Genomic DNA, 18213 nt, shown 5'->3' on the forward strand with positions numbered 1-18213 from the left:
CTCTTACCACACACTGTGCTAGGAACTGCAAATATAACGGTTAACAAAATAGACACAATTCATTCAGATAGACAGCCACAACAAACAGACACAATGAATAAATAATTGTAAATTATAATTAATATATAGACAAATACCAGGTTGTCTCAAAAATTACAATACCATAGGGACATAGTTTAGAATGTGAAGTCAAGAAAGTTAAATTTAAGCTTATATCCCCACAAGTTACTTGCTATTTACTTTTATTTACTAAATATACACCTGATAGATGGAAGAATGGATATTACCTGTACGGAGATTACTATAGGCAAAGAGAAGAGGATGTGCCAAGGTCCTGAGGCAGGAAAAAGAGAAGAAAATGTCATGCAACTAAACTAACTAAAGAGGGCTTAGGCCTTCCCTGAGTTGAGAGATTTTTCTGCTGGTGTTGAAGAAGCAAGACACCATAATTTCTACAGCTGCAAGTAAATGCATTCTGATAATAACTATGTGATGTTGAAAGAGGATCCCAAACCTAGGATTATACTGAGCCTGTGCTGACATCTTGACTGCAGCCTTGTGAGAGCCTGAGCAGAGCACCTAGATAAGCCATGCCTGGATTCCTGACTCACAGAAACTATGAGATAATAAATGGCATTATTTAAGTTACTAAGTATGTGGTAATCTGTCACAGAGGAATAGAAAACTAATACACTATGCAAATGAGTTAAAACAATCTTGGAAAAGTTGGATGACTCGACCTGATTTCAAGATTGAGTATAAAACTTCAGTAATCAAGATAGTGTGGTTTTGGTGCAAATATACACAAATAGATCAATGAAACAAAACAGAGAAAGCAGAAATAATCACCAAAATAAATAGTTAACTGATTTTTGACAGTCACCTAGGCTATGCTATAGGAGAAAAAGTATTTTCAGGAAACAATACCAGATAGAGAGCTTCAAGATGGCGGAAGGGTAAGACGTGGAGATCACCTTCCTCCCCACAAATACATCAGAAATACATCTACATGTGGAACAACTCCTACAGAACACCCACTGAACGCTGGCAGAAGACCTCAGACTTCCCCAAATGCAAGAAACTCCCCATGTACCTGGATAGGGCAAAAGAAAAACTAAAAAACAGAGACAAAAGAACAGGGACCGGACTTGGACCTCTGGGAGGGAGCTGTGAAGGAGGACAGGTCTCCACACATTAGGAAGCCCCTTTGCAGGAGGAGACTGCGGGTGGCGGAGTGGGGAGATTCCGAGCCACGGAGGAGAGCGCAGCAACAGAGGTGTGGAGGGCAAAGCAGAGAGACTGCCGCACAGAGGATCAGTGCCGACCAGCACTCACCAGAGAGGCTTGTTTGCTCACCTGCCAGGGCGGGCAGGGGCTGGGAGCTGAGGCTCAGGCTGCGGAGGTCGGATTCCAGGGAGAGGACTGGAGTTGGCTGCGTGAACACAGCCTAAAGGGGGCTAGTGCGCCACAGCTAGCCAGGAGGGAGTCCAGGAAAAAGTCTGGAGATGCCGAAGAAGGAAGAGACTTTTTCTTGCCTCTTTGTTTCATGGTGCACGAGGAGAGGGGATTAAGAGCGCTGCTTAAACGAGCTCCAAAAATGGGCGCGAGCTGCGGCTATCAGCGCGGACCCCAGAGGCGGGCATGAGACGCTAAGGCTGCTGCCGCCGCCACCAAGAAGCCCGTGTGCAAGCACAGGTCACTATCCATACCTTCCCCCCCCCCGCCACCCCGGGGAGTTGTGCCTCAGGCGGGTGCAACTTCACGCTGGCCTCTGCCCCCCAGGCTCGCCCCGTATCGGTACCCCTCCCTCTCCCCGGCCTGAGTGAGCCAGACCCCCGAATCAGCTGCTCCTTTAACCCCGTCCTGTCTGAGCCGGAACAGATGCCCTCAGGTGACCTACACGCAGAGGCGGGTCCAAATCCAAAGCTGAACCCCGGGAGCTGTGCGAACAAAGAAAGGGAAATCTCTCCCAGCAGCCTCAGGAGCAGCAGATTAAATCTCCACGATCAACTTGATGTACCCTGCATCTGTGGAAGTGGAATACCTGAACAGACAACGAATCATCCCAAATTGAGGAGGTGGACTTCAGGAGCAACGATATATATATATATATATATATATATATATATATATATTTTTTTTTTTTTTTTTTTTTTTTTCCTTTTTCTCTTTTTGTGAGTGTGTATGTGTATGCTTCCGTGTGTGATTTTCTCTGTATAGCTTTGCTTTTACCATTTGTCCTAGGGTTCTGTCTGTCCATTTTTTTCTTTTTTTATTACTGAAAAATATTTTTTTCTTAATAATTATTTTAATAGTTTGATTTTATTTTATTTTATCTTCTTTCTTTCTTTTTTTCCTCCCTTTTATTCTGAGCCATGTGGAGGACAGCCTCTTGGTGCTCCAGCCAGGCATCAGGGCTGTACCACGGAGGTGGGAGAGCCGAGTTCAGGACACTGGTCCACAAGAGACCTCCCAGCTCCATGTAATATCAAACAGCGAAAATCTCCAGAGATCTCCATCTCAACGCCAAGACCCAGCTCCACTCAAAAACCAGCAAGCTACACTACTGGACACCCTATGCCAAACAACTAGCAAGACAGGAACAAAACCCCAGCCATTAGCACAGAGGCTGCCTAAAATCATAATAAGGGCACAGACACCCCAAAACACAGAACCAGATGTGGACCTGCCCACCAGAAAGACAAGATCCAGCCTCATCCACCAGAACACAGGCACTAGTCCCCTCCACCAGGAAGCGTACACAACCCACTGAACCAACTTTAGCCACTGGGGACAGACACCAAAAACAACGGGAACTACGAACCTGCAGCCTGCAAAAAGGAGACCCGAAACACAGTAAGATAAGCAAAATGAGAAGACAGAAAAACACACAGAAGATGAAGGAGCAAGGCAAAAACACACCAGACCTAACAAATGAAGAGGAAATAGGCAGTCTACCGGAAAAAGAATTCAGAGTAATGATAGCAAATATGATCCAAAATCTTGGAAATAGAATGGAGAAAATACAAAAAACGTTTAACAAGGACCTAGAAGAACTAAAGAGCAAACAAACAGTGATGAACAACACAATAAATGAAATGAAAAATTCTCTAGAAGAGATCAATAGCAGAATAACTGAGGCAGAAGAACGGATAAGTGACCTGAAAGATAAAATAGTGGAAATAACTATTGCAGAGCAGAATAAAGAAAAAAGAATGAAAAGAACTGAGGACAGTCTCAGAGACCTCTGGGACAACATTAAAGGCACAAACATTTTAATTATAGGGGTCCCAGAAGAAGAAGAGAAAAAGAAAGGGACTGAGAAAATACCTGAAGAGATTATAGTTGAAAACTGCCCTAATATGGGAAAGGAAACAGTTAATCAAGTCCATGAGTCACAGAGAGTCGCATACAGGATAAATCCAAGGAGAAACACACCAAGACAAATATTAATCAAAAAATCAAAAATTAAATACAAACAATAAATACTAAAAGCGGTAAGGGAAAAACAACAAATAACACACAAGGGAATTCCCATAAGGTTAACAGCTGATCTTTCAGCAGAAAATCTGTAAACCAGAAGGGAGTGGCAGGACATAGTTAAAGTGATGAAAGAGAAAAACCTACAACCAAGATTACTCTACCCAGCAAGGATCTCATTCAGATTTCATGGAGAAATTAAAATCTCTACAGACAAGCAAAAGCTAAGACAATTCAGCACCACCAAACCAGCTTTATAACCAATGCTAAAGGAACTTCTCTAGGCAGGAAACACAAGAGAAGGAAAAGACCTACAATAATAAACCCCAAAAAATTAAGAAAATGTTAATAAGAACATATATATCAATAATTACCTTAAATGTAAATGGACTAAATGCTCCAACAAAAGACACAGATTGGCTGAATGGATATACAAAGAAGACCTGTATATATGCTGTCTACAAGAGACCCACTTCAGACCTAGGGACACATACAGATTGAAAGTGAGGGGATGGAAAAAGATATTCCATGCAAATGGAAGTCAACAGAAAGCTGGAATAGCAATCCTCATATCACACAAAATAGACTTTAAAACAAAGACAATTAGACTTATTAGGAGACAAAGAAGGACACTAGATAATGATCAAGGGATCAATCTAAGAAGAAGATATAACAATTGCAAATATTTATGCACCCAACATAGGAGCACCTCAATACATAAGGCAAATACTAACAGCCATAAAAGGGGAAATCGACAGTAACACAATCATAGTAGGGGACTTTAACACCCCACTTTCAACAATGGACAGATCATCCAAAATGAAAACAAACAAGGAAACACAAGCTTTAAATGATACACTAAACAAGATGGACTTAATTGATATTTATGGGACATTCCATCCAAAAACAACAGAATATACATTCTTCTCAAGTGCTCATGGAACATTCTCTAGGATATATCATATCTTGGGTTACAAATCAAGCCTTGGTAAATTTAGAAAACTGAAATCGTATCAAGTACCTTTTCTGACCACAATGTTATGAGACTAGATATCAATTACAGGAAAAAATCTGTAAGAAAGACAAACACATGGAGGCTAAACAACACACTACTTAATAACCAAGAGATCACTGAAGAACTCAAAGAGGAAATCAAAAAATACCTAGAAACAAATGACACTGAAAACATGACGAACCAAAACCTATGGGATGCAGCAAAAGCGGTTCTAAGAGGGAAGTTTACAGCAATACAATCCTACCTTAAGAAACAAGAAACATCTCAAATAAACAACCTAACCTTACACCTAAAGCAATTAGAGAAAGAAGAACAAAAAAACCCCAAAGTTAGCAGAAGGAAAGAAATCATAAAGATCAGAACACAAATAAATGAAAAAGAAATGAAGGAAACAATAGCAAAGATCAATAAAACTAAAAGCTGGTTATTTGAGAAGATACACAAAATTGATAAACCATTAGCCAGACTTATCAAGAAAAAAAGGGAAAGACTCAAATGAATAGAATTAGAAATGAAAAAGGGGAAGTAACAATTGACACTGCAGAAATACAAAGGATCATGAGAGATTACTACTACAAGCAATTGTATGCCAATAAAATGGACAACCTGGAAGAAATGGACAAATTCTTAGAAATGCACAACCTTCCGAGACTGAACCAGGAAGAGATAGAAAATATGAATAGACCAATCACAAGCAATGAAATTGAAACTGTGATTAAAAATCTTCGAACAAACAAAAGCCCAGGACCAGATAGCTTCACAGGAGAATTCTAGCAAACATTTAGAGAAGAGCTAACACCTTTCCTTCTCAAACTCTTCCAAAATATAGCAGAGGGAGGATCACTCCCAAACTCATTCTATGAGGCCACCATCACTCTGATACCAAAAGCAGACAAAGATGTCACAAAGAAAACTACAGGCCACTATCACTGATGAATATAGATGCAAAAATCCTCACAAAAATACTAGCAAACAGAATCCAACAGTACATTAAAAGGATCATACACTATGATCAAATGGGGTTTATCCCAGGAATGCAAGGATTCTTCAATATACCCAAATCAATCAATGTGATACAGCATACTAACAAAATCGTATGATCATCTCAATAGATGCAGAAAAAGCTTTTGACAAAATTCAACACCCATTTATGATAAAAACCCTCCAGAAAGTAGGCACAGAGGGAACTTTCGTCAACATAATAGAGGCCATATATGACAAACCGACAGCCAACATCATCCTCAATGGTGAAAAACTGAAACCATTTCCACTAAGATCAGGAACAAGACAAGGTTGCCCACTCTCACCACTATTATTCAACATAGTTTTGGAAGTTTTAGCCACAGCAATCAGAGAAGAAAAAGAAATAAAATGGGCATAAAGATGTAAAAAAAAAAAAAAAAAAGAAATGTCAAAAAAAAAACCCTCACCAATGACCTATTCATTTTACTGAATGTGCATTTTACCTGATGAAAATGTAATAATAAAAGTTATAAAATATTATATATCCTATAAGTTAGGTATTAAAAAAGTGATAAAAAACTATGAAGAAGAAACTAATTCTGCTTGAGGAGATTAGGGAAACAATGGAAGGAGGGGCTTTTGTGCTTGTGCTTTAGGAATGAATAAGAATTTTCCTGGCAAGCAAAGTTGAGGAGGAAATCAGAGGGATTATCATGAGGAAAGGCCAAGTGCCATGCAAGTACGTGAGAGAGTGGGAACTCCATAGAACAGCAGAGAGTTCATATAGTTAAAATGTACAACAAGATAGGGACCAGACTAAAGCAAGGAATTTGGTCAGAAGCAGGTTGTAAAGGGAAGTTTAGATTATGCTAATAAATTTTATTTTTTATAACATCTTTATTGGAGTATAATTGCTTTACAATGGTGTGTTAGTTTCTGCTTTATAACAAAGTGAATCAGTTATATATATACATATGTTCCCATCTCTTCCCTCTTGCATCCCTCCCTCCCCACCCTCCGTATCCCACCCCTCTAGGTGGTCACAGGACCACCGAGCTGATCTCCCTGTGCTATGCGGCTGCTTCCCACTAGCTATCTATTTTACGTTTAGTAGTGTATATATGTCCATGCCACTCTCGCGCTTTGTCACAACTTACCCTTGCCCCTCCCCATATCCTCAAGTCCATTCTCTAGTAGGTCTGTGTCTTTATTCCTGTCTTACCCCTAGATTCTTCATGTCATTTTTTCCCCTTAGATTCCATATATATGTGTTAGCATACGGTATTTGTTTTTCTCTTTCTTACTTCATTCTAGGTCCATCCACCTCACTACAAATAACTCAATTTCGTTTCTTTTTATGGCTGAGTAATATTCCATTGTATATATGTGCAGTTTTATTCTATCATGAATGAATTATTATCAGTGGCTTGTGTGTAGGAGAATTGCTTGGTGGTGTGGAAAAAGAACACACACATGGTAACTGGGAGCAGAATTATAGTATATATAGTCACATCCAGATTTTATGTACCTGGGACCTATCACACCTAGTTTTCTCAATATTTTTTGACAATAATATTTTCTTATGCATAAGACTATAAACTTCACCACAGAAAAGTCTATGATTACTTTACTCAAAAATGCTTCCTGGGACTTTGTAGAATGTCTGGCACATAGTAAACCCTCAGTAAGTATTTGTTGAATGAACGATTTATAATTAAGAAGAAATGGAAATACAGATTTACCAACAAATAATTATTGAAAATTCCAGGCTGGTACACTGAGTTGTTTCCAAAATGTGCTGGTCTATCAATGAAGAGAAAATGCAGGACAAACCATTAGGCATATAGCAGTTATATAAGAAGCTGAATTTGAATGACTACTCTTCTTGGATAGAATCTTTAAAATAATGGCCCCAAGAACTGTATGAACACATGCCATAGTACTTGACACTTAGTTTGGGTAGTTTTTCCAGGCTTGTTGCCTTCTCTAGGCTTCAGATCTATGTGTTAGCTAACTCTCCTCAGCCTGTGTCAGTTCTCCTCAGAAATATATCTCATTTCAATCATACACTGTTAATTTGCCAAACCTTCTTTTACATTGGCAACCCAAACTTATACTGTTGGCCTATATGTTATCTTGTGATGTTTTAGAACAATACATCCAGATCTGAGTGCCACAGTAAAGGGCACCATGTCATATATTTGAAACATTGCCTTGAGCTGGCCCACGGTAGTTCTCAAATTTTGATTACTAGGGAAGGGGGGCCAGATGGTACCAGGAAGTACCGTATATGGCAAAAACAGTAAGCCAAAGAATGAGCAGTTAAGACAGAAAATCAAATTTAACCTACACTATAAACAGCAAGGACAATAGAAGGTGCCATAAAAAGAACAGAGTAATGATGACCACAGATTTGTCAAGGCCTCAGATGCCAAGCCATCTGGTCTATTCTGTCATTTGAGTACAACATATTATCTGTATCTTCACAACTCACAGAGCTCTGACTAAAGTTTTGATTGATTTTCCTGAATTTCTGACCAAAATTGCAGGATGTTTCTGGACTCCTATTACGTGCCCTGAAAGAACAAAAGACTAGGAATAAAATAGGAAGTTCGAAAATAAAAAAACAATCACACCCCAGTAGGGATGCAGCAATAATGAGCCAACATCCTTAGTTAAATGATGTGTTGAGACAATCTAAAACCAGTGAGGTGAGAATAGCAGGTAGGTTTGATCAAAGCTCACATACCTAGAATGCCAGTAGAGAAAAATGTCATGAACAAATGCCCTGAAAATGGCTCAAGGAAGGAGCAGGAAGGATGAAAGAAGAATTCAAAACAAAAGTTAGTAAAAACAGTACTGTTTAAAAGCCAAGAAAGAAAAGACATTAGGATATGTTTAATATTTGATTGCAGTGAGGATCTCATGTATATGTTAAACATATATGTGTGTGTTAACACATCAGACTGCACACTTTAAATCTATTCAATTTATTGTTTGTAGTTATACCTCAATAAAACTCTTAAAATCAATATAGTTGTGTCTTCTTTTATCTCAGAGACTTAGCTTGTGAAACATTTGGCCTAAGTTCCTTATCTGCTCTGCTAAGAAAGCCAATACTTTAAAAATTCTTGGTTCTAATTCTTGGTTCTAATGAGGTAAAAATCTATACCTTTTGGAGTGAGAACTCTCATGTTAGCTGTAGGATTGATAACCTGAAAAGTTACAGAGTTGCAGAAAAATATCCTTTCCCCAAACACAATCTTAAGAAAGTCATGTAAAAGAAAAAATAGAAATGTAGTTCAAGAAGTTACCTAAGAAAAATGTGTTTAAATATAATATCACAGGCAACATTTCAGACGACAATTATTGAGTTTTAATTGGTCTGAAGGCTTGCAAAATTCTCTGTAGGTAAAATGTAGTAGCAACAGGTGGCAGAAAATTTAGAAATCACTGTAGCAGGCACAGCATCTTAAAATGTACATATATACCTAGAAAAAATTTCGACAAAGCCTTATATGGAACACTCTTACCCAATGCACACATTTAAAGTAGGTTATTTTTCACTGATAAAGTAACTTTAATGTGGATTTCTCCAAGAGAAGCCTGTATCAATATTCTTTCTGATTCTAAAGAAAAAAAAACTGTCTTTGTATATTTGGTGTCTTTCATGATGATAAGCATTTGTTGATGTGGAAATTTTCTTTTTCTTGGTTTATCACTTAATCAGAAACATTGAAAGAATTTAAAATTCCTAAACTAGACCTGTATCACTTACACACTGATCATTGACCCAATGAGTAATTAAATTGCCTGACTTCTTTCTATAAGAAATGAGACAGTTAGACTGAAGCTCACTGATTTGGTTGACTCATTCATTCATATATTCCTACAATACTGTTGAATATTCAATATATATCAAACACTAGAATAGACAATGAGGATTTAAAGACAAGTAAGACCCAGAAAAGTCCTGCGGCCAATAAATCTGCTATCTGTTCTGAAGTTAGAAACTAAATAGGAAACATGATTTGATAAGCACTGTGACAGAATTCATGCACTTGGTATTGGGTAAACACATCCAGGTGCACCTATCCTGGGATAGTGGACTGGGGTGAGCTCAGTAAAGTTTGTACAAAGAAGTAATGGAACTAATCAGGCAAAGAAGGAGTGGTAGAGGATACAGAACATACAAAGTCAGGAACTTAGTGAGCACTTTTTCTCTCTTTACAACAAAATGTGACTGCCCTTATACTAATTTTTCTATATTGCGTACAGATAAACCAGTGAATACGTTGGACTGAACTTCCAACAAAGCAGTTGAGACATCTGCCCAGACCACTTGGCCAAAGCTTCATTGACAAAGCAGTATAAGATATGATGTGCCTAATGATTAAATACATATTCAATTAAAGCTCAGTGCAAAGGATATTCTGAAACTTCTTTATCTGCTATTCCATTCAATAAATTCCCAATTCGATCTCATAATATTTCCTTCACTAAAGTGTGTCTTTGACGTGGCTTTGGAGTCCGAAAGACCTGGATTTATCTCCCAATACTGACATCATTACTTGCTTGAATTTGGGTTTAATCTCAGCCTCGGTGCATTGCAATGTGAGTATAGCACTATCCACTTCATGTGGTTGTCGGTTGTTGTAAGAACCAAATGAGGTTAAGTGTGTTAAGTACAGTAGCAGTTACTTGTAAGAGCTCAGTGAACAGCAATAAGAGGATACACTCTATAAAATGCACAGCTAAGAAGCAAGAACTACAATCCTGCAGCCTGTGGAACAAAAACCACATTCACAGAAAAGACAGACAAGATGAAAAGGCAGAGGGCTATGTACCAGATGAAGGAACAAGATAACTCCCCAGAAAAACAACAAAATGAAGTGGAGATAGGTAACCTTCCAGAAAAATTCAGATTAATGATAGTGAAGATGATCCAGGACCTCAGAAAAAGAATGGAGGCAAAGATCGAGAGGATGCAAGAAATGTTTAACAAAGACCTAGAAGAATTAAGGAACAAACAGACAGAGATGAACAATACAACAACTGAAACGAAAACTACACTAGAAGGAATCAATAGGAGAATAACTGAGGCAGAAGAACAGATAAGTGACCTGGAAGACAGAATGGTGCAATTCACTGCCACAGAACAGAATAAAGAAAAAAGGAATGAAAAGAAATGAAGAGAGCCTAAGAGACCTCTGGGACAAAATTAAATGCAACAACATTCGCATTATAGGGGTCCCAGAAGGAGAAGAGAGAGAGAAAGGACCTGAGATAATATTTGAAGAGATTATAGTCGAAAACTTCCTTAACATGGGAAAGGAAATAGCCACACAAGTCCAGGAAGCACAGAGAGTCCCATACAGGATAAACCCAAGGAGAAACACACCGAGACACACAGTAATGAAATTGGCAAAAATTAAAGACAAAGAAAAATTATTGAAAGCAGCAAGGGAAAAACAACAACATACAAGGGAATTCCCATAAGGTTAACAGCTGATTTCTCAGGAGAAACTCTACAAGCCAGAAGGGGGTGGCATGATATACTTAAAGCGATGAAAGGGAAGAACCTACAACCAATATTACCTGGCAAGGATCTCATTCAGATTCTAAGGAGAAATCAAAAGCTTTACAGACAAGCAAAAGCTAAGAGAATTCAGCACCACCAAACCAGCTTTACAACAAATGCTTGTAAAGCATTTGTTGTAAAGGAACTTCTCTAAGTGGGAAACACAAGAAAAGGACCTACAAAAACAAACCCAAAACAATTAAGAAAATGGTAATAGGAACATACATATCAATAATTACATTAAACGTGAATGGATTAAATGCTCCAACCAAAAGACACAGGCTTGCTGAATGGATATAAAAACAAGATTCATATATATGCTGTCTACAAGAAACCCACTTCAGACCTACGGACACATACAGACTGAAAGTGAAGGGATGGAAAAAGATATTCCATGCAAATGGAAATCAAAATAAAGCTGGAGTAGCAACACTCATAATGGAAAAAATAGACTTTAAAACAAAGAATGTTACAAGAGACAAAGGACACTACATAATGATCAAGGGATCAATCCAAGAAGAAGATATAACTATAAATATATATGCACCCAACATAGGAGCACCTCAACACATAAGGCAACTGCTAACAGCTATAAAAGAGGAAATCGACAGTAACACAATAATAGTGGGGGACTTTAACACCTCACTTACACCAATGGACAGATCACCCAAATGAAAATAAATAAGGAAACACAAGCTTAAATGACACAATAGACCAGATAGATTTAATTGATATTTATAGGACATTCCATCAAAAACAGCAGATTACACTTTCTTCTCAAGTGCGCACAGAACATTCTCCAGGATAGATCAGAACTTGGGTCACAAATCTAGCCTCAGTAAATTTAAGAAAACTGAAATCATATCAAGCATCTTTTCTGACCACAATGCCATGAGATTAGAAATCAATTACAGGGAGAAAAACGTAAAAATCACAAACACATGGAGACTAAACAATACGTTACTAAATAACCAAGAGATCACTGAAGAAATCAAAGAGGGAATCAAAACATACCTAGAGACAATGACAATCAAAACACAACGATCCAAAACCTATGGATGCAGCAAAAGCAGTTCTAAGATGGAATTTTATAGCTATACAACCTTACCTCAAGAAACAAGAAAAATCTCAAATAAGCAATCTAACCTTACACCTAAAGGGACTAGAGAAAGAAGAACAAACAAAACGCAAAGTTAGCAGAAGGAAAGAAATCATAAAGATCAAGAGCAGAAATAAATGAAATAGAAACAAAGAAAACAATAGCAAGGATCAAAAAAAACTAAAAGCTGGTTCTTTGAGAAGATAAACAATATTGATAACCTTTAGGGAGACTCATCAAGAAAAAACAGGGAGAGGAGTCAAATCAATAAAATTAGAAATGAAAAAGGAGAAGTTACAACAGACACCACAGAAATACAAAGCATCCTAAGAGACTACTACAAGCAACTCTATGCCAATAAAATGGACTATCTGGAAGAAATGGACAAATTCTTAGAAAGGTATAACCTTCCAAGACTGAACCAGGAAGAAACAGAAAATATGAACAGACCGATCACAAGTAATGAAATTGAAACTGTGATTAAAAATCTTCCAACAAAGTCCGGGACCAGATGGCTTCACAGGTGAATTCTATCACACGTTTAGAGAACAGCTAATACCCATCCTTCTCAAACTCTTCCAAAAAGTTGCAGAGGAAGGAATACTCCCAAACTCGTTCTATGAGGCCACCATCACTCTGATACCAAAACCAGACAAAGATACTACAAAAAAAGAAAAGTACAGACTGATATCACTGATGAATATAGATGCAAAAATCCTCAACAAAATACTAGCAAACAGAATCCAACAACACATAAAAAGGATGTTAAAAAAAAAATGCATGGCTACACATTCCCAGCCCAAGAGCACTTGCTTTGACATGGTGTTTTAGAATCCAGATAAATTAGAAATAGGCTTGTGATGCAGCAGCCTAACGACTTTGCTGTTTCACAATGACATTTAGATTCTTATCTGAAATATCTGAAGCTCCATAATGTTTGTGCCAACCTAGAAAAACTGCATTAACTAGACTCTGGGCATATGCTGAAGATCAGTAGTGCAGGTTATTAAGAATTAATTTATCATGTGGTTCTAACCATCATGGAGTGCCAAAAGCAAGGTAGTGTCATACCAGAGGTAGTCATTTCTAGGTTCATCCTTCCACCCTGCTCAATGCCTTTTCCTATGGTATGAGTGCCCACCTGGTAACTATATTTCATCAAGAGAAGTGATCTATGAAAGAAAAGAAGTTTCCACAACCAGAGTAATTTTTCTATAGTGTAGAGTGAGGTTACAAATTTAACTCATACTACAATCTGGATATTTAGAGAAAAAACAAACCCCTTTTTCTTTTTTTATAGATTATCTATATACTTCTACACAAGTCCCCACCCACCCTTTAGCAGGGAAAACTTAACTAAAATTAACTAAATATCCAATATCATTTACATTTATCATAATTTAAATAATAATTAAGCTAAGGTAATTTTAGACTTCCTAGGATTAGCACAGTTCCTTGGAAGGTCTTCTTTCCTCGACTCTTCCCCTAAGTTAGTGTCTCAGAACATAAAGAGAGGAATGTGAGCTTCATGAGATCTCTGAAGAGTGAGTTATCTGGGGTATTTTTGCATGGTGTTCTCTGGTGTTTTATGTGATGCTCAGACATGCTCTCTGAGCTCAAGATTTGTATATCAAGGTGCTTACTTGACATTTTATGTGACTATCTAATAAGCATCACAATCTAAAATGTCCAGAACAGAACTCAAGTTTTATTCCTCTCTGAATCTTCCTCATTCATATGAATGGCCCCATTATCACCCAGTTTCTCAAGCCCAAACCCCAGGAGTCATTCCCTTTCCCTCACCTCTCCCATCTAATCATCAGAAGAGCCTATCAGCTCTGCTAAAAACATACCTAGGATCTATCCTTTTCTTTTCATCATCCTTGCCATTATTCTGGTCCAGGCCTCACGATGTCTTGACTAGACTCCTGAAGTAACTTTTTGTGTCATTTCAACCTTGTTCTTCTCTAGGCAGCCAGACTGACATTGAAAATATCAATCAAATTCTCAATCTCCTTCAAAACCTGTTGATGGCTCCCATGCATGTAGAATGAAATCTTGTCCAGTAACATCAAAACTGAGGTTAAACTGTTCTACAAGCCATGTATGATCCAGCTCCTGCTACATCTCCAATGTTTTCACTCACTCTCAGCCACAATGATCTCTTTTCTGTTCCCTGAGCAAGACAAGGTCTTATGTGCTTTTGAGCCTCTGCAATTCACTATTTTGTGTACTTGGGCTGTTAGCAAGCTAAAATGTCACTTCATCAGAGAGGATTCTGATCACATTGTCAAGAGTGGCAAGAACTCAGTTCTCTGCTTTCTATCACATCACCTTTTTTTATCTTGCATCATTTATCACAATTTGTAATTATATCATTAATTAATGTGCTTATTTATTTTACTAGTTTATTGTCTGTCTTCCCCTTTGTTACATGCTCCATAGATGGGGACCTTATCTGTGCTGTTACTATTGTATCTTTCTCACTTAATATTTACTGAGTGGAATGGAAGAATGAATCACACTATATGTTGTAGTTTAACATACAGTCAGTTATGCTTAAAAATTATTTTCAAATTATACAATGCCTTCCACAGTTGGCATAATGTGGTTTTACTCATTTAAAACTTCTATTGCTACTAATACTACAACTATTTTATCACTACAATGTTGTCTTTTAAACATTCCATAATAAAATAACATTGCTGCCAACAGATATTTGGAACAAGAGCATGGTGCTTCGACTGGGCAGACATGGTAAGAATTACTGGAGTGTTGGTCATATCTGCTGCTCTAACTTTGGACTCTGCCAGGAGCATTTTAGGAGCTAGCGATGATGATTGCCTTGAAGCTTCAGTCATTCAGAGAGTTGATATAACCTACATTCACTTGGAAGAAATGTATAGCTCCAATACATAAATCGGTAACTACTTTGGAATGTGCACTTTGTCTGTAAACCATGCAGATCTAAATTTTATGCCCAAAGCTCTGATAAAACAGTCCAGATATCCTTTGCATTTCTATGGTGCTGGGCCATGAAGCATGACATTGCATGAGACCAGTATCATCCAGAATTTTCACTTGTCCTGAGGTCTAAAAAGACCTAATGAAATTTAATTTGTTTTGCTGGGAGTACTATTAGCTCAAGCATATTGAATTCAGCCAGAAGCTTATCTCCGGATGAAAGCCTAGAAATAGCTGCTTTGACATTCACTTCTTCATCCTGTTTTGTATCATTGTGAATATTGTGAATATCTGCAGATTACTCAAAATTGTACCTGTGGTGGTTGAAACTTTACATTAGACTTTTCAAACATGTGAACTTTACTCAAATTTATGCACAGAAAGAGAATTCAAGAGAGTCTTCCTCCCAAAAAGATTTCTTAGGAAATAATTTGAAGTTAACCAATGGAGTGCTTGTCTTCTCTCTTTTTAAAGATTCCTCAGAATTAATTTTCACAGACACTTCTCACCTTTACACCTTTTGCTGAAACTTTGTTCAGGTCTGATAAATGTGTTAAGTAGCTCAAACTGGCTGATATTAGTGTGGAAATTGACATCCATCAACCTTCACTCCTACATTTACTGTGTGCTATGTGCCTTTAGCCAAGTTTTTTAACCTTGGTAAGCCTCTGTTTTTCCCATTGTAAAAAAGAATTCTAATAATTGCTATGGCATATGATTCTCCAGGATTAACTGAGATTAATGCAAGTAAAGGCCTTAACTTGGGGGCTTGGCACTACGTGTCCAATACATGGTAACTACTATCATTAGCAATACTGATGGCTAGTTCCTTTATTTATTTAATTATTTGTGTCTAACATATATGTTTGGCTGTAAATTAATTATACATTTCTGCAGAAAGTTTGTTGTGTTTTCAATGCTTAAATGCCATAATTACCCCTTTTTACTCACATTTTTCCTATTTTTCTTAATTATATTGTGTATTACCTCTTAAACAGGTAAAATCTAAGAATACGGACAGTTTTTTTTTATTCTGAGCCTAATTTTTAAGACAACTCTCATTGGGTACAGTTGTGTAACAGGGACCATTCTTCCCTTTTGCTCAGGTTTTGGCCTTAAGAATACAAAGTGGCTCTGCCTATAGTGAGAAGGGACTTTTGGCACTTTTTTTCCCACCTAGGGGAGTATTAGAGAGCCTTCTTTCAACATTATATCCATTTTCTTACTAACTCCTCACCAAAGGAGGGCTGATAATGCAATTCATTAGAGCTTATAACAGTCACTATGCTTTCCAAGTGGGGAATGTTACTGCATCTTTTTTTTGCGGTACGCGGGCCTCTCACTGTTGTGGCCTCTCCCATTGCAGAGCACAGGTTCCGGCGCGCAGGCTCAGCAGCCATGGCTCACGGGCCTAGCCACTCCGCGGCATGTAGGATCTTCCCGGACCGGGGCACAAACCCATGTCCCCCGCATCGGCAGGCGGACTCTCAACCACTGTGCCGCCAGGGAAGCCATTATTGCATCTTAACGGCAACCATATGGGAACCTCTCTTCCCCTTCATTCTATTGTCTGCTAAGATTTAGACCTTATTTCGTGACATTTATCTTGATTTTTAATCCCTCTGATGGGAAGCAGCCATCAAAGTGTGGATGCAAGGCTGCCTACACAGGTCCTCCCTGTTCCAGTGTCTCTGCCTGTGGATGGGTGGGTACCCCTAACTCCATGAGACTGATTGAGCAATGGGATTTGGAGTCTGTCTGAAAGACCCATGTGTTCTAAATCCAGCGGGTAGGGAGTGGGAAGCTTCTGTGTCTAACTTATCAGAGAAGCCTTGCTTTGAGAAAGTTCTAGCTTGCCTAGGAATTAAGAAATGAATTTGGCTATCATTTCTTATGTAAAGCATGGCTTCAAAGTATACCCACAAGGAGAAAAGAGGTGCATGAAAGCTTTAAGTCATCTGCAACACCTAGCATTATGCTCTTTCTTTCAGAACAACTCCAAGAATGTTTTCATACACACAACATAAAGATTTATAAAAAAAGGATAGTCTATTTGTATTCACAGATTTTCACTGAATATTTTCATTTTTCATCATACATTATTTTCCTTAACTTCCACTTAGAAAAGGTTTTCACAGCACAAAATTATATTTTAAAAAAGATTCCTAACAGTGAAATAAACACCAGTTCTAAATATAACCTTCATGCTCTGCAGAAAAAGGCAGCCATAATCTCCTGAAGAAACCAGCCGTGTAATCTGACCACTGTTTAATGTCACAAAGACTTGCAGGCTCTATTTATATAAATTGGCAGACACTGATATTGTTTCAGATACATTTCTAAACACCACGTCATGCCTCACTTGTGTGCTATAACTTCACAATCTGATGAGGAAAAAGAAAATCAATTTTAATTTTGAAACTAAATTTGAAGAAAACAAGAAACTACAATAACCAAATAACAATAGCCAAATTGTATGACTTGGTGTTCCCAGAGCTGTTAGTGACATACTACTAAAAAAGCTAATTTTTAATATGAATTGCTGGAGAACAAATTACCACTTAAATGAAATCTAACGGTAAAGTGCTTAAGAGCAAATGCACAGGGTCTGGAGTGAAACAGAATTGTGTTTGAGTCCTTAGTTGTGTGAACGCAGATGGGTTACATAATTATTATAGACCTAAATTTCCTTCTGAGTAGAAAAGAGGTGAAAATTCCTTCCTCATAGGGTTATGATAAGTATCAATGATAAAGTTGTCAAGCACACAGGACAGTGCCTGGCACAAAGCAAGAGCTGAAAAAGAGCAGTGATGCATTAGATTAAGCAGCTGGCTAGAAGGTACTAATCAATAAAGAAGCTCAAAAAAAATGAGACAGTACAAGAAAATTTATTTTCATTTTAACATATATTTCATAGCTCCCTGCAATATTTTTAAAAAATATTTTCATTTTGGGGCTTCCCTGGTGGTGCAGTGGTTGAGAGTCCGCCTGCCGATGCAGGGGACACGGGTTCGTGCCCCGGTCCGGGAAGATCTCACATGCCGCGGAGCGGCTGGGCCTGTGAGCCATGGCCGCTGAGCCTGCACGTCCGGAGCCTGTGCTCCGCAACGG

Source organism: Phocoena sinus, chromosome 9 (genome assembly GCF_008692025.1).
Source record: "Phocoena sinus isolate mPhoSin1 chromosome 9, mPhoSin1.pri, whole genome shotgun sequence".
NCBI lineage: Eukaryota > Metazoa > Chordata > Mammalia > Artiodactyla > Phocoenidae > Phocoena > Phocoena sinus.